The sequence below is a fragment of the Natator depressus genome, chromosome 21 (assembly GCF_965152275.1).
Source record: "Natator depressus isolate rNatDep1 chromosome 21, rNatDep2.hap1, whole genome shotgun sequence".
Lineage (NCBI taxonomy): Eukaryota > Metazoa > Chordata > Testudines > Cheloniidae > Natator > Natator depressus.
The window spans coordinates 5,261,085-5,281,515 of record NC_134254.1 but is presented as its reverse complement, the minus strand read 5'-3'; positions in this window follow the sequence as shown (position 1 = coordinate 5,281,515).

Genomic DNA, 20,431 nt, shown 5'->3' with positions numbered 1-20,431 from the left:
AGGCAGCTATCAAAACTGCTGAAGTGGTTCAGGGCCAGTGATCATTCTCACCAACTACATATTCTGGTAGGTGGTTGGTAATTGTCAGTCTGTGCCTACTTTAGAGGCCTCTGGGTTTTCCTTGTCACTGGGAGAGTAATGATATGGACACTTTGTTCTGATTTTTTTTTTTTCAAAAGTAATTCACATGCCATTGGTGAGCCTTTGAATTGTAGCAGCATATGCTGGTATGTGCAAATTTTGGGGGGGTTCCCCATCCCCACCCCCACCACCACCTTAAAAATCTGAGTACCACAACTCCCATAGCTATCTATGGAAAATGCAGCTGCTGATCACCTCTCAGCATCTGCCCCTTCATAGGAATTTGTCATGATCTAATTAATGGCTCTACTATTCCTTAGATTTCTCTTCCAAAGGCCCATTTCTGCAGCCCTTCCTCACAAAAGCTGTCATTTATAGAAGTCCTTAGGATGATTCATGTGACTAAGGGCAGCAGGATTGGGTCCCAGTTCTTGGTTTTGTGTCTAATTAGCATCTGAAATGAGTTTGGAAGGGTATACTGTGTACGCTATGGAAGTGCATTCATAATCTTACAAACTTGCCCTGGAAGCCTGTATAATCACAGTCTGGTGGAGATAAGGCTGTTGTCCTGATCTGTTGGGCTAACGGAAGTTTTGGTTATTGGTGCACTTACATACGTAGAGTTCTGTGTGAGTATGTGTCAGGCTGGTAGCAGAGGGCCTGTTTCTGCAGTCTGGCCTTGTCCCTTTGCTACCTGTGAAATAGTTCCAATGCCGGAGCATCTTCACCAGAAGTGGAGAAATCTAGAGGTGGTGGGAAGAACCACCCCACAAATTACTTTTTCAATTCAGGGACCCCTTGATTTTGACTTTTTTACAGCAGCATAGAGTTCTGCTAATGTTTACATAACAAGTGCATGACCCAGCTTTGTATGTATAAGAGCAGGACACTCGAGAATTTGCTAAAAGAAGCCTGTAATCACTGCAGGGGATGAATGGGATATGACGACTTACTAGGCCTGTTCCGTTGCTCATATGGATCTGTGCCCTTCGGTCAAACGGGAATATGGCTTCTGGCTCGCGCGAGCGTAAGGTCCTTCCGGCTCCCTGTGGAGCTTTCCTAGAACTGCTCCCCCTATTCAAGAAGAACTCCTCGAAGGAGCAAAATGACTTGCTAAAAATCAGATTCCTGGGGAAAACAGAGCCCTTTTAGCATCTTGCTCACTACAGTATATTGTAGTGAATGAAGTTTGTTTCTCCTTAAAGATCAACCAAGAGATTTAGCAGCATTTTCTATTGTTCAATCAATAGCACATTTCATTGCGATTCCACCCTTTGTTGCACCCATCTTGCTCCTGTGTCATCACTGACTAACCAAAGAGCCTTTTATTGCCCTGATATAAAACTTTGAGGATGTTGGTGCTTGGTCGTCATATTCATGTCAGTTACTCATTCTTTGTTTCAATCTGCACTTATTGCCCAATCTCAGGTGTGAAACCTAAGGGCTCAGTTACTACCCCCAGAGCATGATGCCCAGACAGCAAATGTGAAAAATCAGGACAGGGTCGGGGGTAATAGGAGCCTATATAAAAGAGCCCCCAAAATCAGGACTGTCCCTATAAAACAGGGACATCTAGTCACCCTACCCTAGAGCCAGAGCCACATAGTGATGTAGTGGCTGGAATTATGGGGCGGAGCCCTGTTCATCTCTCTGCTTCTCAGCCAAACAGTCCAGGATCTGATGGCTCTGATGCAGTCCTGCAGGGGTTTCCAGTACTGTGTGTCCTGGGGGCATTTCCGGGGCATGGACATGTGGGTCGACCTGTGCTGCGCTTTCCTTATTCCCAGCTTCTTGGTCACAAACACAGCCCTGCACAAGGTAGGGTAGCCAAAAGGCTGCTCTAACCTGCACTGAGGCTGAACAAGTTGCAGCCGGACCCAGAACACAAAAGCAGTATCTAGCATGGGGATGAATTAGCCCCCCTTGTCCTTGTCTTTACAAGGCCAGCCCCAGGCATGCTCTCTTCAGGGCAAGCACCAGTAGCCTTTGCTAAATCTATGCTTCCCTCACCTGGAATAGACTCCCTATGTGCTTCTCAACCTATTCCACTTAGTGATCACAACAGGTAAAATGTTCAAACTGAGTTATGCTCACTTAGCCCACCTCTTCCCATGCTGCAAATAGAGTATTGAACTGTAGTTTGTAGCCCATCCCTCTCCGGTGCTGACAATTGTGTCGGCAGATGCAGTCTGCAGTGACCACCTCAGCTTTTCTTCCAGTTCCTTTTTGCCAAAGGAAATGCTGTGTAGGAGAGCAGATATTTGTCTATCACTTTCCCTACTACATGAGATCATTCCATTTCTGAGCATACAGAAACATTATGTAAGGCTTTCATTGTCCATGGCTCAGCCAAAGGTCTACATGTTGCAAAGCTAAAAGCTTTATCAAGAAGAGCTACTCTGAAAATTCATCACTCACCTGGGGCCAGCTAGACTTTAAAATCTCAGCCCCTGCAATTGATTTTTTCAAAAGAACTTGGCTCCTGTTTAGGCACCAAAGTAAGGGTCAGGGACTCTTTCTGAGAGGAGCTACCATAAAGCATGTGCTGTTGGTTGCTGTGATCAAAGTGGGCTTTACCCACTTATGGTAGGGTTGGCTGTGTGTGTTGTTTCAGTGTGCTGTCCCAGCTCTGTGCAGCTAGGGGACACAGCAGACCTCGATTGAATTGCCCAATACAAACCACAGCCTCAGTTCAGTAGCAAAGGCACCTAGCCAGGTTTATTGTTGACAAAGCATGGTCCTAGCTCCCCAGATCAATGTCTACGGTGCCGCTAGCACATGTATGCCTGTAACAACAGTCCGACTCAGTGAATGGCAGGACTTTAATAGGCAGCAGATTTAAAGGAAGCATTTTTTTCACACAATGCACAGTCAACCTGTGGAACTCATTGCCAGAATATGTTGATTCAAAAAAACTAGATAAGTTCATGGAGCATAGGTCTATCAGTGGCTATTAGCCAGGGATGGTGCCCCTAGCCTCTGTTTGCCAGAAGCTGGGAATGGGTGACAGGGGATGGATCACTTGATGATTCCCTGTTCTGTTCATACCCTCTGGGGCACCTGGCATTGGTCACTGTTGGAAGACAGGATAGTGGGCTAGATGGACCATTGGTCTGATCCCGTATGGCCGTTCTTATGACTTTCTGTTCCCTCCTGGGCCAGACAGACACTCCCTCTGAGACCCTTCTTTATACACCCATACAAACATGTTAGGTATTGCCCCTCTGACATGGTTAGTTACCACTGTCAGAGAAAAACACAGTTCTCGCTCTCAGGTTGGGTGCAGCAGGTCAGATACACTTTATTGTCTCAAGCAATTGCACAGAGGGAGAGAGTGCACTAGGACACAGGGTTTCCCCCACCTAGGCAGGTCTCTCAAAGATAAACAATTGGAGCAAGTATTTATACCTTTATTACAGACAATAATCAACAGCTGCATATTGTTTATACGTATTCCTTCATGATATCTTATTTTTCTTACCATTTCTCTTATCATCTACATTCTATTCTTATCTAATACAAGGTCACAACAGCCTCTCTCACAATTCTTTTCCCACTCGCTTCACACTATCCCCGCTTCTAAAAATCTCACGTTATTAAAGATAGAGTTAGCCCGACTCCTGCTCAATATAGAGGTCTGCATTCAAATTCTCTTGATCTACTTCCACACCACCCTTTACCTTGTACGTGCTGGTTCAATCAGACCTGCTGGTTTCCATCAGTGTCATCCTGACCTTATCTCTAGGGAGGAGACAACATGTTCCTGTTATCTTTGGGGCGTGCGTTTGTAACATACTTGATATGGGGTGTTCTGGTACCACCACCCTTCTGGAATGTGTTTCTGTGAGTGTCCTGCGCCTAGCACTTCTTAGGAATGTGTGTGGTTTTGCAATACTAGCCCTGTTCATTCAGGTTTTGTGAACTTGCAAGCAGGCATATATTATAACAGGGCCAGATCACTTTTGCTAACTTTGCTTTATATCAGCAGGGCCTGACTACTACTTTAGTCCAGGGCTCTGATACCAGGCCTCATGTATCAGGTTCTCCCTTTCTACTACACCTGTGATGGCCTGTCTTCCTGTGCTGTGAATACAGGGCCAGATTCTCAGCTGCTGTAAATAGGCACAGCTCTAATTTCACTAGGGCAAGGCCAATTTATATCGGCCGTGAATTTAGGCAACACTGTCTGCATGGTAGTTCCTGTCTCTTCCCAAATTCAGACTTCAGCATCTCCACATTATGAAGGAACCTTCTTTGCACTTCCCCTCCCATTTTTCATCTTGCATAAAAATCACAATTCTTTTGGCACGTCTCTGGACAAGTCTCACCCATCCCCATCTAAATTAAGCCATTCCACTTCCCTTCTCAGTGCAGACACAAACGTTGTGTAACGTATGCATCTCTGCCAAATATCTGCATGCTCCAAAGCTAAAACCTTTTATCAGGAAGCAGTCAGCAAAGGAACAAAATCCAAAGCAAAGTAACTCAAGTCTTCACTATCTTTTTACCAAGAGTTTGAAAATGTGCTTCAACTGGCACGAAACATGGCAAAAGGCTGTTTCTGCACAGAGCAGGAGAGGCTTGATAGAATTTCACTCCTGCTGCTTAAGCAACAACTGGCTTTTACTTTTTGTTGGCTTGTCAATTTAGTGCTGGTTACAGGGAGGGAAGAATAGCACTGACCAGAGGCAAGTACAGGCAGGCACAATGCAATCTTCCCCCATGCAGCTTTGTCAGCACTGTCAATCCCCTGCTGTCCCCGGCAGTAGCTCCCATAGGGCTGTGCCAGTGCTCCTTAATTCTATCTACAACATGCCCTTCTATTTAACAGTTAATCCCTCCTTCCACTCCCTGTTTTAGGCAAAGAATGGGATTCTTACCAGCAGTACTCTCCCCTATTTAATTCAGGGCCTCTTCGCTGGAGAAACTACCAGCCATGCTGATTTTTGCAGTATTCTGGTGGATTGCATAAATGGGGACTGGAATGAAACACATGAGTTTTCGGGGGTAGGGGGAGGGGGAGGGATGGGAGGGTTGGCTTTAGAACCCAGATTTCCACAAAAAAATGTGAGGAAAATGCTCCAGTCCCCTGCCCCTGAGTTCCTTGAGTACTTAACATAAGTATTAATTGTACAAGTGGGGTGGTTTGATCTGTAGTTTGTGGTTATAGCCAACAGATTGACATTCACAAGGGGTTGCTCCACCCTGCTCCAGTGTAAGAAAGTGTGTTAATTGGATGTGGCCCTTGGTGTATCAGAGCGTCGCCCTGAGGAAGGAAATCAGCAGGGCGTGAGAGAGCTATTTCCTCAGAAGCCTTTCCGGCTGGCTTCAAAGATTCCAAAAGGGCTCTACAGGGTCACTTGCAACTTCTCTGCGGAGTTTCCACTGCCCCTCTGCCTGCTTGTTTTAGCAACACAGACCTGTTGCCAGAACTAGCCCAACTGTTATAATTGCTGTTCTTGGTTTGGCTTATACCTCCCAGGACCAATTTAGAATTGGGAAATCAGGTGAAATGCATCGAATTTTAATGAAGAAAATGTCACTTGCATGTATAAAAGATGTTCTCAGCTTGTTTGTCACTGTTGCTGGCTAACTTGCCAAGTCAGATGTGGCTCTCCTGCATTTGCATAAAAATACATTTTGCCCACAGATTCCTTAGCATCTAATGTTACTTGTGTCCTCTGTGCACAACGCTTAAGACGAGCCGCTCTTACCTGCCATAGGGGGCAGTGGGTGAAGTGGTCGCTTGAGGAGGCCAGCTCCCCAGCCCACCTGTAGCCCCGCCCATACTCCACCCTGCTCTGCCCCAGGCCCCGCCCTCTCCCCACTGTCTCCCTCCTCTCTTCGCTCCCCCTCCCTGATCACCCACTTCCAGCCAAATCCCTGAACCCAAATGAAGCAAATGACATTTGAAAAAAACGCTCTTCTGCGATTTCTTTTCCACTGCAGGCTAGAAGGTGAAGACTGGACATTCAGAAGGTATCTAATTAAAAGCACGAGATTCATTTAAAAACAATGTTTTTTATATCTTTTGGAAAAAACAGCTCCGGCCGTGTAGGAAGCCCGCTCCTGGCACCAGCACCGGGGAGGGCTGTTGCACTCAGGGATACAGCCTGGAAGGGAGACCCGTGGAGGGCTTTAAATGTTTCAATTTTACACCCTAATTACAGAAGCAAACGGGTAAAATCTGGTGGGTGATTCCAGGAGCAGCTGCCCCTCCATGTAATGTGCCCATGGCTGCACCCACAAAGACACACATGCAGCGGGGCGAGCCAGCCCCCTCCCTGCGTCTGCCTGGCCAGCTCCCCCTGCCTCCGGGGACACAGGCTCGACACTGATCCCTGGTGTGAACCAATAACTCAGGGCCCAGCGCAGCCTCTTCTCCCCTCCCCCAAACCCCAGCACGGCGTCCGGGTGCAAAGCAGGGACACAAGCCCCGCCCCATCTCTCCCGACCACGCCCCTGCTCCCCGCCCCCTTCCCTCGCTGGCGCTGGGGGAGCCGGGGGCGCCTGAGGCTGCTGCCCCTGCCCGGGGCTTGCGATGAGTCGGTGTAGCGCCGGGCCGGGCCGGGGCCTGCTGCTGCCCCGCACTGGCTGGGTAGACTCTTCCCTCTGAGCCTTGGGCTCCTCGGCGCACCCCCGGCCCAAACCTCAGCCCCCCAGCTTCTCAAGTCAAGCTTCTGCTGCTTTTGAGCCAGTGTGGAGAGCAGAGGGCGGGTCTGATGTGCTCCCAGCAGCCTTCCCTCGTCCCCTATTAAGAATGAAGGAGAAAATCATGTGGTGGTCTTTGGGTGAAAAATAAATCTATAAAGCCAGCAAGATGATAAGCAAAGACCAGATTTAATCTACAAGGAGGCAGCATTGCACGTGCTAGTTCCTCAAATGGATGATATGGCGCGGGGTGTGTGTGCGCAGTTACAGTATATGGGGCTTTAAAACAGGTATGTAAACTAAAGTAATTGCTTAATTGCGTTTACTATCTATCATGAAGAGCTTAGCTGTGTTGAGTACCTATCATAAAGAAGCTCACGTGGACTTCCTAAGGACTATACAGTATTTTACATACCATTCACCTGCTCCATTGTTGAACAAGAATAGTCAATGTGACTAGACGCTGAAGAAACTAATATCCCGCGATAAAAATGTAAATCTACGCAGGTGTCCGTTCCTGGTGCAGAGCGGAACTTCCGGAGGAATGTTCCAGCTCAGCTTTGGTTTATAGTGGGGAGAAAAGCAGATTCATGGATAGCCTAGTTCTCCGTTAGTTAGCTCGTGTAATTATCAACACTTGTCATCAGTCACTTTTTTGTTGTTTGTCCCTTGCAGTTACTACCTCTGCTGACAAATTAACCCTAGCCCTGTGACATCCACGGTGCATGTTTTCTCCTGCTTTTTCTCAGATTTTGCCAAAACCTCTGCTTTAACCTGAAATGAGTTTAAAATGTTTCTGTTCTGTGCAGTTACACCTAATACAAGAGCTAGTATTTGTTCCTGACAATACTGAAAAGTACAACCAATGAAAAGTTTAGTTTCAATGAAGACTTTGAAGTCTAAAGAAAGATGTGTGTAAGACTGAAGTATATAGTGGGTTCTAGCCCACAAAAGCTTATGCCCAAATACATTTGTTAGTCTCTAAGGTGCCACAAGCACTCCTTGTTGTTTTTGCTGATACAGACTAACATAGCTACCAGTCTGAAACTTGATTTTAATTGTTTATTTTCCTTTTTCAGGATACATGACTGATGCTGGCTGATGCCTATGGTTTACAAATTTACAGACATTGGAAGGAAATCATGGAAAAGTTTAGAAGATAAATGTCATACATTTTGTACTGAAATTTCTGTAGTGAAAATAGACCACCTCGCCCTCCCCCTCCCCCCCCCCCCCCCCCCAGGTAGCTGCTATTACTTTCGCTACAACTTGTTTCCTCTGGACTTGTAGTAGGAATCCACTGCATTTGAGTAAAGCAGAAAGGCTGGAGGTGGATCATTGCTCTTGCCCTTGAAAATGGCTTCTGAAGCAAGCAAGGCAGTTCATAGCATCAAAATTATTCGCTCTTCTGAACATGCAGCGGGTTCCTTATTCGGCCTCTCCATAGTGCTAAATGTTTCCCCTTTAACAACATAGTCACCATCAGAGCGTGGCATGGTTTGGACTGTGAGTTGTGGCTTTAACTGCAGATGGCAAGAGAGCCTCTTCAGATCCTTACTTACAAGCTTCCATCATGGAGTGCATATTACTCTATAAACAGAAATTTGAAGATGCCAGACACTAGGTGGAATGTTGTAGATTCTTCATGAAAACATCCATCCTGGGTCAGACCAATGGTCCATGTAGCCAGGTGCTTCAAAAGGAATGAACAGAACAGGGCAGTTATTGAGTGATCCATCATTCCCTGTCAGCCAGTCCCAGCTTCTGGCAATGGGAGAGTAGGGACACTCAGAGCATGGGGTTGTATCCCTGGCCATCTTGGCTATCCCATTTGTTTCCTTGCAATCCACTAATACTTTCTTATAAGAAGTAAGCAGCAAGATCAAAAGTGTCCTCCTGAGAAGTTCTCCAGTGGTTTAGTGCCTATATTATTTTTATATGTTAGTTGTCAAAATCTGACTTTGTAGATCTTAAAATAAGCTTTTTTTATATTCAGAAAAGTATAATCAAACACTTCGGCATCTGTCTTACGAGATATAAAGATTTAAAATGTTGCTTACACCTTTTTTGTGACCACAAGCTGCACTTCAACTATAACTGAAGGTATCTGTGTTATTTACAATGTGTTATTTGGAATAGGCCTTTTTCTTAAATAAAAGGGATACTGAATAAAGACTCTAGCATCCTGATATTTTTGCCATACCTGTTAATAGAAACTGTCTCATTAACTATTTAAAAGTGATGTTGAGATCTAGCCCTGTGCTCTCATCTAATCACTAGCTGCTTACAGAACAGAAAGAAGTTCTCTTCTTTTCTCTTGCAGATAAGTATCTTTACTTGTGTGGAGGGATTTTCAAAACGTGTGTCAGAAGTTGACTCAGTTCTGTTTAGCCAGACTCCCGCGGGATCGCTGTCCGAGGAAGGAGATGGCCGCTGTTCAGAGCTGAGATCAGTGCTATAGTGTCAACTGCAGCTGCAGTCCTTCCCCCAGCCTCACTTCCCGTTAGGGTGTGAACTGGCAAGGCGAGATGCCACAGAGCTACTTCTGCGGAAGAGCCTGGCATTCATAACACAGGCTTTGTCAGACAGAGGCAGCTCTAGAGCAGGGGAGACAGCAGTGAAGGAATATACGTTCTCCCCACCCTGGTTCCCTCCGCACCCCCACCTATTCCCCAGTGGTTTGAGCTTTGGCCTGCTAAACACAGGGTTGTGAGTTCAATCCTTGAGGGGGCCATTTAGGGATATGGGGCAAAAATTGGGGATTGGTCCTGCTTTGAGCAGAGGGTTGGACTAATTGACCTCCTGAGGTCCCTTCCACCCCTGATATTCTATGATTCCCCTGGCCCTCACACAACATCCCTGCTCCCAGCAGGGCTCCCCACATAACGGGGAAGACCAGGGGCCCATCCGTATATTTGTGGTAAACAACTAAATTTTAGTCCTATGCACTAGACTGCAGCTTGGAGGAGTTCAGTGAACTAAGATCAATTTCTCTCCTGCTTCCAGGTGTTTCTTTGCTATGCAGCGGCAAAAACAAATGTTAAGAAGGTTGGAACTCTGAAAACAGTCCCAAAACTTCTTCTAGATAGCAAAAAGAGCCTTGCAGTCTGCCCCAGTGGTCAATAAACTAAGGCCATTATGGTCCAAGTATCTCCCTCTTCTATGGTGGCTTTGGGAATATGTATTTTTATGTGACAGGCCATAGATACAAATTTAAGGAGAGGGCTAGGCGGAGATTGTAAAAAAGGTTTTGAGTCATTTCCCTTGAGGTAAGGTGCTTACTTCTTTGGGGTATTGAAGTAATTACAAAATACCCCCACTTTCTGTCACAGATTAAACCTTCACATGCAGGTTCTGCAGTAAAAGCTAGCAAAAGGAAGGGGATGAAGAAAGGTCATGTGCTTAAAACACAGGACTAAGAGTCAGAAGCTATGTGGGTTCTGTTTTCAGCTCTGTTTTTGTCTCTCCCACAGATTCTCTGTTCTGCCTCGGGTAAGTCATATAGGCCAGAATGCACAAAAGGAGTTAGGTGCCCAAGGCGCTGTTGTACCTGCTTAAATCCTGGTTTCAGCATCTCTGTGATGCCCAAAACATTCCGCCTAACCCTCGGAAGGAGAAGGTGGTGGTGCCAGTGCCCCCCTTCTAACTTTCAGCTCAGTGTTCCACTCTGGGTATAGAGCCAGAGAGACTCTGTAGTTGGGTGGAGCAGATGGTCAGCTGGGCGGTGGGAGACCCTGGCTCCAATCACTTTCATTCTTTTTTCCCTGCAGTGCAGCAGCTTCACTTGGATAGACGGAGGGAGCCCCCATCAGACTATCTCATATTCAGTGGTTACAGCACTCTGCTGAGAGACGTAGGAGACCTATGTTCAAATCCTTTCTCCCCCTGTGCCTGATGTGGGAATTGAACCTGGGTCTCCTCACATCCCAGGAAAGTGTGCTCACTATAGGGCTAAATATTACCAGGTGGGTACAGCTAATGCCACCTCCAGCTGTTTTACACAGAGTGGGGCAGGCACCCATCTCATTCTGGTAAGAAACGTAAGTTGCCTGACTCCAGAGGAGGAGTCCCCAAAGCTAGCTGCCTATCTCTGGTGAGGGCTAAAGGGCCATTTGTCCTCTGCATCACCCATTGGCTAGAGTAGGTGGCTCCCTGCTTCGTGCGCTGGCTTTGGTGGATCACAATCTAAGGCGCCTATCTCCCTCTATTCCTTTGATAGACCCTTAGGTGCCTAACTCAGGCTTTGTGAATCACAGCGATTTTCAAGGGGCCTGAAAGTTTCCAGGTGCTCAGCATCGCAAAGCCTAACTCCTTTTGTGCAGCCAAATCATACCCTTTCTGGGTCTCCAGTTCCTCATCTCTCAAATGGGGATAAAACCTTTGTCTCTCTCTCCGGAGCCTGTGAGGATAAATCCATTTCTGCAGATGGAATACGCGCTATACTATTGCCTGTATTGATTCTGTAAGATGCAGGGAGGGAATAGCTGCAGGGTCAGCCTTGCAGGGGGTAGAACACCTCCTTCCTGACACCCCTGCAAACACAAAGGGAAAGGGACGTGGATTGGTCATTACACAAAGTAAAACTATTTCCCCATGTTTATTCCCTGCCCCCCACTGTTCCTCAGACGTTCTTGTCAACTGCTGGAAATGTCCCACCTTGATTAATAGCTCACCTTAACTGATCACTCTCCTTACAGTGTGTATGGTTACACCCATTGTTTCATGTTCTCTGTGTATATAAATCTCCCCACTATATTTTCCACTGAATGCATCCGATGAAGTGAGCTGCAGCTCACCAAAGCTTGTGCTCAAATAAATTTGTTAGTCTTTAAGGTGCCACAAGTCCTCCTGCTCTTTATGCTCATGGTAGTGAATGTACCCACAGCGCCCCGCCGCCCGCACAGCGCGCGAGCGCCCAGCAGGGACACAGGCACCGCCCCTCAGCCGTCAGGCCCCGCCCCCGTCGCTGCTGGCCCCGCCCCCGGCTCTCCTGGCTGCAGACGCTGGGCTGGTTGCTGAATCCGAGCCAGTTTTTGTGGCGAGCAGGGCGGGGAGGCCCCGCATCTCTGCGAGCCCCCAGGAGCGCTTCTGCCTGGGGGGCTAAACTCTGTCCCGTTGGTGGGAGTGTTAAGGCCCAGGGGCTGCGGCTGGGGGTGTCTCCTGTCTGTGGTTGGAGGCAGGCGGGGGGGGGGAGCCCCTTCGAGCAGCGGAGAAATACCATGGCGGGGGAAGCTTCTGTCCTCTCCGACCTGTGAGGGCGACTGCGCGCAGAGCGGGCCAGGGGGTGACTTGCTGTGGGGAGAGCTCGTGGTGTCAGGGAGCAATTTCAATCCGCCCCGGGGATCCTTAGGGGCTGAGCCCAGAAATTACACTGACTCCGCGCATCCAGGCTGCGTCTCTGGCTGCTGCGCTGTGCTCGGGGGGGTTCGGGCTGCTTGTCTCCCTGCACTCTGCAGCACCGCATTGCAACGCGCACGCCGAGGCCGCCTCTCTACTTGCAGAGAGACTGAATTGAATTTGACCCACAGGCTCTTGCTTCTCGCGGCTGCTTTCCTGTGCTATCCTGGACGAAGGTAGGCAATGTGATCTTTTCTGTGTGCCCGCCAGAGGCCACTCTTTAACAGTCATTTCGTGCACGACCTGCCCCACTATTCTGCGCCCAATCCTGTCGCCCTTACTCATACTGAGTAAGACTTCACTCCACAAGCACCACCATGTGCTAATTTTTCTACGCGTCTGAAGTGTAAGAAGTAAATCCGGTTAAATAGAGGGTTACAATCTCGAGCCCATTTCAGTTTGCTGTTCCTGTTAAAAATGGTTTGTCACTGTTACCTTTCCTAACTGATCATTCGCTGCTATCTGTGATATCAATGGAATATACTCAATGTGTTTGATATTGATGTATGCTTGTGTGAACTGGGCTGAATATTGGTAGTATCAAAGTCACTAATTAACCAAAGTCAGAGTCCAGAATGGCAGCAAGGTGGATTTTTTTTTTTTTTCAAAAAAATCTGTCAACTGTTTGCTCAGAGTTGTATATGATGTAAATCAAGACTCTGTCCCACTCACAAAGAGCTTTCATATCTGTCAGGTATTTATTCAGTATTCATTACAGCGGCATCTAACCATTGGGCCAAGGTTCAGAAGCAGGCTGGAGCAGAACAGGTGGGGAGGAAAGTGAAGTAGGTGAGCTGTTCATTGCTTTTGAAATGTTACATGGCCATCCCTGGAGAGAAAGTTCTTTATTCTCAGCACAAGTACAGAGTGGGTAGCAGCACTGTAAGCTTCCCCTCGCTGCCCCTGGCAACATGTCCTAAATCCTGTCCTGCAGGGGTTACCTTTGAGGAGATGGGAGCTCCGTGCCCATGGCCCATTCAGTCCCTGGTTACTGCTGGGACTACCAGCTGTGGGTTTTGTGTTTTGCAAATTGAAACATCCCTTAGAACTATACAAGAGTTACTGGAATTAATGTTGCCATTTTAACATCTGCAGGGTAGTTTTATCATGAAGCTCTAGCTAGTCTCTGCTATATTTCAACTAAAAATAAGCCACTAGAAATGCGTAGATAAGCTATTTTCCATTTGTAATACGCTACTCACCATGTTTCAATGCTGATAACAAATGAGTTCATACTTTCTGTTGTGCCTGTTCCGGGAAACTGAGTTTGAGAACATTGTATCACTTTCTGAACCAGACACATGACACCTCACAGGGAAGCTGACGCTTTCAACCATCAATAACTGGGTCTGTTTGAGCCCATACACAAACAGGAAAATGTCCCTGCCTGTATGTCAGTGGGTTGTGGTCTGCAAAGCATCTGTTACCATGGAAGAATGTTTTATTTCCGGCAGTGTGGTTTGTTGTAGTCCAGTCCGGAAACCGACTGTTTTGAATGCGGGGGCGGGGGAATCTCAGGAAAACTCATTTCCAGGTACCTTGCTTGAGGGATGGCTATTGTCTAAAGTGTTGTGAAACATGAAGGGGAGGCAGAGATTCAAACACTCCCTAGGATTCACTTGTGCAGATCGTAACCTTGTACTCTAACTATGCAAAACTAGTTATGTACATAGCTCATTGCGTGGAGATGACTTAGAGCCACCCTTAGCACTGATGCAAACAAGACAAGGTTGTGATGGGAACAGTCCTTTAATCCCCCCATTCCCTTAGGAAGAGCACCATGGTCAAAGGAATAAAACCGAGCTCTTCCTGGGAATGGGGGGATTAAAGGCAGGGCCAGTGTTAACTCTGCATCCGATGAAGTGAGCTGTAGCTCACGAAAGCTTATGCTCAAATAAATGTGTTAGTCTCAAAGGTGCCACAAGTACTCCTTTTCTTTTTGTGGATACAGACTAACACGGCTACTACTCTGAAACCTCTCACAAACTAAACGTTCTGTTTGGTAGAGGAGGTTTGTAATTGATGTCAGTCTGTGCCTACTTTAGAGGCCTCTGGGTTTTCCTTCTCACTGGGAGGTAATAACATGGACATTTGGTTTTGATTATTTTTAAAGTAATTCACATGCTATAGGTGAGCCTGTGAATTGTACCAGCATATGCTGAGCAATGCAAATTTGGAGTGGGGGGAGGGCCTCCCCATCCCCACCACCTTAAAAATCTGAATGTCTTACATCAAGCCGGCGTTTTGCCACTGACATTAATGGGAGCAGGATTGAAATGATTAGTTACTAAGTACCACAACTCCCATTGCCATCTATGGAAAATGTAGCATCTGCCCCTTCGTGGTCATTTATTTGTCACTATCTAATTAATGGTTCTATTATTCCTGGCTTTTCTTTTCCAAAGGCCCAGTCCTGCAGTCCATAGGTATTTTTGCTATTGACTTCAATGGGCACAAGGTCAGACTTATTTCTCTAGTAAGCAAAACTGTGCCAAACTGAGGTGTATTTTTTACAAGTTGAGAAGGCGGCTACATGTTCTCCCATGGTTGTCAAGGGGGGTTAAATTTTGCCCCTGAGAACCAAGCTGCAAATGTCCCGTCATTTGTGTCTTTGATTAAATTCCCTCGGAGTTAAACTAGATGGCTACATAGTTACTTGCTGCTTGTTTTTCCATCGAAGAGGGAACTTGCTTTGACAGTGGTGAATCTTTCTCTAGTCCAAGGGCTGAATGTGGTACAAAGAAAGTTTGTTTAATGAGATTGATCACTTTTAATTGTGCCACCTTTGATCTATTAGGTTCTAGCTAGGGTTGTGCCAAAGTGTTCAAAATTATCTGGGCAGTTTGACTCTTAAAACAAATAAACAAATGTGCTGCCAAACGCCATTGTTTATCAACACTCATCCCTCTGGGTAATGTCTCAGGGGCCCTGTTATGCACATTGAAGTATTTTTATTTTTAAAAAACTGATACTTTGTAGTTAGGTATTTCCAAACAGAGGAGGCTAATGGGAAGCCAAGTGGCTTGTGAAGAGGACAAGTGAGAAGCTGGACACGAAATAAGGCTCAATTCTGAGTAGAAATAAGGTGTAACTATTTAACTGAGGGTAAATAACCAGTGGAGCAATCTACTTATGGATGTGGCAGATTCTCCATCACCTAACATTTTTTAAATCAAAACTGGATGTTTTTCTAACGAGATGCTGTAGCTCAAATAGAAGTTACGCACTTGATGCAAAAGTCTTGGATAAGGTTCTGTAGCCTGTGTTAGAGGTCACACTCAATGGTCACAATGGTCCTTTTTGGCTTTAAAACCTAAACTCTTTCCCAGAAAGACACAAAGTCAAGGAGATGGATGGAAACTGATTCACTCAAAGCCTTTATTGAAGTTTTCCCTTGAGTTAAAGCGCTGTTCCTTTTATTGAGGTATTTAAATAAGTGGTTAGTTTGAAACCTGTATCTCCTAGGAGACGGACATACAGATTCCCCACAGAAAAGGATGACACAAGCTAGACCCCTGGAGTGCTGTGGGGAGAAGGATGTCTTTGTGATTCAGGCAGTGGCTTGGGAGTCAGGAGATTAGTGTTTCTTTCCACTCTGCTGTCAGTTCTCCAACAGACTTGCCATGTGGACTTGAGTAAGTCTGAATCTTTCTGTGCCTCAGGTTCCTAGTCTCTAACCTGGATATAAGACCAACGTACCTTCCTTCCGGGGAGGTGCAGGGATAAGTCTATTAATGTTTGTGTTAAGTATCAGAGGGGTAGCTGTGTTAGTCTGGATCTGTGAAAACGGCAAAGAGTCCTGTGGCACCTTATAGACTAACAGACGTATTGGAGCATAAGCTTTTGTGGGTGAATACCCACTTCTTCAGATGCATGCATGGCATGTTTGTGTTGTGTTTCAATGGCACTGGCAATGAGCCCAACCCCATTGCGGGTTATAAACTGCTTTCCTGGGAATAGAGTCGGTTTTACTGGGTAGTATTTGTTGCAAGGGAAAGCACACCTGAGACTCATGTATGAACACAGAAATCACCCTCTCGAGGTTGAGTTTGATCTGAACTGACACTGATCTGACAGAGGTCTGTAGAAGCACATTTCTGCCATGCAGTTAACGCAAAACCACCAAACCAGATGTATAAGCCATGTAGCCTGGTAGTCCAAATGCTTCCCTTGAGCTCCTTACCCTGGTTTTGGTCAGCACAGCCACCTTATCTCTCTCTCTCCCCTCTTTGAAGCCTAGTGTATCCATTGCTGCCTTCTACTCTAGCGGTGTAGATGTGTCGTTAGGATTTTCAGTGTTGTATATGGTAATGGTGTGTACGTTTAATAAAATTTCTAAAGCATGTTAAGGTCCCTCATAAAGAAAGGTGCTACATGTGATAAGAGTTTGTCTTTCTGCTATGAAAAAGAGAATGTTTCACTCTGAATTATTTTTACTGGCTAGATGAGTTTCATGAAATCTTCATACCACCTTCCTTTCAAATTAAATCCTGTAAGAGGATTTAACTCAACTAATGCTGTTAGTTGATTGATTCCTTGAAGCCTTTACAATAGCAGAGGAATTCTTCCGTTTGCCTAGAAATTACTACACTGAAATTTATAGCTAAAATTATATCGGGGATGCATTTATTCTCCATTTCCTTTTTGAATTGTACTGGAAGCCTTGCAGAAATACACACATACAACTATATAGAATTTTCAGATTACCCAAACAATTATTTTTTGACTATCTTATGGTGCTGCAATTTTGTTTCCCTCTATCATATAATTCTTAATGCTCATTTCAGCTAATTCTCCCATGCTTAGTAGGTCAAATAATTGGCCAGTGCTTGATCACAGGGTTTTTCTTTCAATGAGTATTTTGCTTCCTCAACTGATATGTGTTGGCTTATATTTTGCAATATCGTTAGTAATAGCGGTAACAGTCTGTAGTCCCTACACTGCACTCAGTGTCTGGTGAAAATCTGACCTGCAGGTTGTGATGGGTTTGGTCATAGAGACCCCCTTGGAACTGTCACCCAATGTGCTGAAACTATCTCTGAGCCCGTCTTCCCTGCCAACTTGGGTCTCCAGAACCCTGTCTTGTTGAGCCAGACACACAAGACTGCTGCAACACAGACCCAGGGTCTGAACCGCACCCCCAAAGCTGCAAACTTAACTGAAAACAGCTCAGTAAGTACTCCTGTCTCCAGCACCCAGGCACCCACCTCCCAATGGGATCCAAACCCCAAATAAATCCTTTTTACTCTGTATAAAGCTTATACAGGGTAAACTCATAAATTTTGCCCTCTATAAAACTGATACAGAGAGATGCACAGCTGTTTGCTCCCCCAGGTATTAATCACTTACTCTGGTTTAATTCATAAACGAAAGTGATTTTATTTAGTATAAAAAGTAGGATTTAAGTGGTTTCTAGTAATAACACACAGAACAAAGTAAGCTACCAAGCAAAATAAAACAAATCACGCAAGCCTAAGCCTAATCCATTAAGAAACTGAATACAGGTTAATCTCACCCTGAGAGATGTTCCAATAAGCTTCTTTCACAGACTAGACTCCTTCCTAGTCTGGGCCCAATCCTTTCCCCTGGTACAGACCTTGTTCGTTCCAGCAGGCATCTTAGATGAAAAGCAGGGGATTTCACATGACTGGGAGCCCCCTTGGTTCTGTTCCACCCCCTTTCATAGCTTTGGCACAAGGTGGGAATCTTTTGTCTCTCTGGGCCCCCACCCCTCCTTCAAAATGGAAAAGCGCCAGGTTTAAGATGAATTTCAGTACCAGGTGACATGATCACATGTCACTGTGAGACCTTATTCTCCATTCTTTCAGGGCTCGCCTGCAGGTACCCAGGAAGGTTTGCGAGTAAACAAAGCTATTCACAACCAATTGTCCCAGTTAATGGGAGCCATCAAGATTCCAAGCCACCATTAACGGCCCACACTTTCCATAGTTACAATAGGACTTCAGAATAATACTTCATATATCTAGCTTCAGATACAAGAATGATACCTTGGTACAAATAGGATGAACACGCTCAGTAGATTATAAGCTTTGTAATAATACCTTACAAAAGACCTTTTGCATACAGCATATTCCAGTTACTTTATATTTACACTCATATTTCCATAAAACCATATGGAGTGCAACGTCAGACAGGCATTGCTGCGTTTACTAACATGTGCGCTAGTTAGAGCACCTCGCGTCAAATTTCTCAACTAGATTTAGTTGAGATGTCTAGCTAGTGATACCACAACCAGGAAAGAAGCGTTTAAATAGTGGTTCATTCCTATGGCTGGCCCTCGGTGTTTCGTTTTCTGGTCCCCTGCAAATGGATGAGCAAAAAGCAAAGTCAGAGCAAAGAGTAAAATTAAAGCCTCAGTTAAAGCGCGCACACAACCTGATGTTGATTTGCATGTGCTGGAAATTGGCACCCAGGGCAACTGGCCTCCTCACCCATCCCTCGGTGTACATTGCACTACAGCTTGGTCCAAAGTTTGACTGGTATATCTGTTTCCATTAGATGTGTGATGTTTTAGCAGAATAGTTACACTGGTAAAAGCACTAATAGGGATGCAGTCACAGTGCTATAACTTATTCCCTTGCCCATACGAGATTTGCTCTACTGCTGTAAGCACCTTTGTACAGACATAACTGAGTCCCGTAGTGTGGACTATCTATGATGATAGAGTTAAATTGGCACAACTTTCTAATATAGACAGTCCCTTAGAGTCTGATCTAAGGGATGCCTATGGAATTCCAAGTTCCCTAATAAAACTAACTAGAAATATAAAGAAAAAGTATCAACTACTTGGTGCTCATAATGACTGATCGGTGAATGTTTTCCACACAGAATTCTCTTTCATGAACTTGGCTGTGTTATTTTAAGGCCGAGGACAGGAATGTGTGTGAGGGGAGGGAGCGGACTGCGTACATACCTTTGTGGAAAGCTAAAAGCTACTTTGGCTCCTCAATGTACGTTTTCTCTTGGATGATGTAGAACTGTGGTTCTCAACCAGCGGTATGTGTAACCTTCGGGGTATGCAGAGGTCTTCCAGGGGGTACATCAACTCATCTAGAGATTTGCCTAATTTTACAACAGGCTACATAAAAAGCACGAGCAAAGTCGGTACAAACTAAAATTTCTCACAGACAGTAAATTGTTTATATTTCTCTGTATACTATACACTGATATGTAAATAAAATATTTAAATTCTAATTGACTGATTTTTACAATTATAAGATAAAAATGAGGAAGTCAGCAATTTTTCAGTAATAGTGTGCTGTGACACTCTTGTATTTTTAGGTCTGATTTTGTAAGCCAGTAGTTAAGTGAGGTGAAACTTGGGTGTATGTAAGACCAAATCAGACTCCTGAAAGGGGTACAGTAGTCTGGTAAGTTTGAGAGCCACGAATGTAGAAAGTGAGTGTTCAGAGGTGGAACAGAAATGCCTTGTCATGACCACTAACAGTTCAAATCTTCACTGACAGGAAGTGCTGTGACTGAAAGATATGAACAAGACTGTGCAGCTGCTCACAAGAGGCGTGGCACACAAGGCTCTGACCAGGACGTCGGGGCTTTTAGCCCCCTTTATACCTCTCTGATTCCGGGCTCCTCAGGCTCTGAGGGCCTGTGCAGCCTCCTGTGTATGTTCGGTTAGAGCACTACGCGCCCACACAGGCCCCACCTGTTCCTGGAATAGTCACACCCCCACATAACCCTCAGCAGCTTTCCCACTGCCGCTGCCAATGGGTTTCCCTGCAGCCAAGAATTCCCAAGCATGAAGTGTTCTGGCCACTTCTCTTCATGCCTTTGGCAGTTCCCTACACCAGGGGCTGCATGAGAGGCAGCTTTCAGGCTGCATATGCCAGGATATGCTTTCCCTGCACTGGGAGAATTCCTCTGGGGACCACACCACTCCCTTTGCAGTCCCTACACGCTGCAGGAGTGGTACAGAGCAGCCTGGAATCTGGCCTAATATGTCCAGCCTTACCCATTATATGTCAAGAGACAGATTCTGATTATGTTTACGCTAGTGTAAAGCCAGTGATAACTCCAGTGAAATCTATGGAATAACCCCGTTGTTAGACTCCTGAAGTTGAGATCACCATCTGACCCTAAGCAAGGAGGGTGAGCTCTATAATTAATAACAGAATTCAGGGACTCCAAAGCTTTTGTTCATCAGATCAGTATGCTAGTTGGTGTCTGATCGTGCTCTTACGCATGGTAGAATGGAGATCAGGCATGTAGTTCAGAGAGGGGTTCTGTTTGCGTTGCACTTGCTTTCGTTTTTTCCCCTTAACAT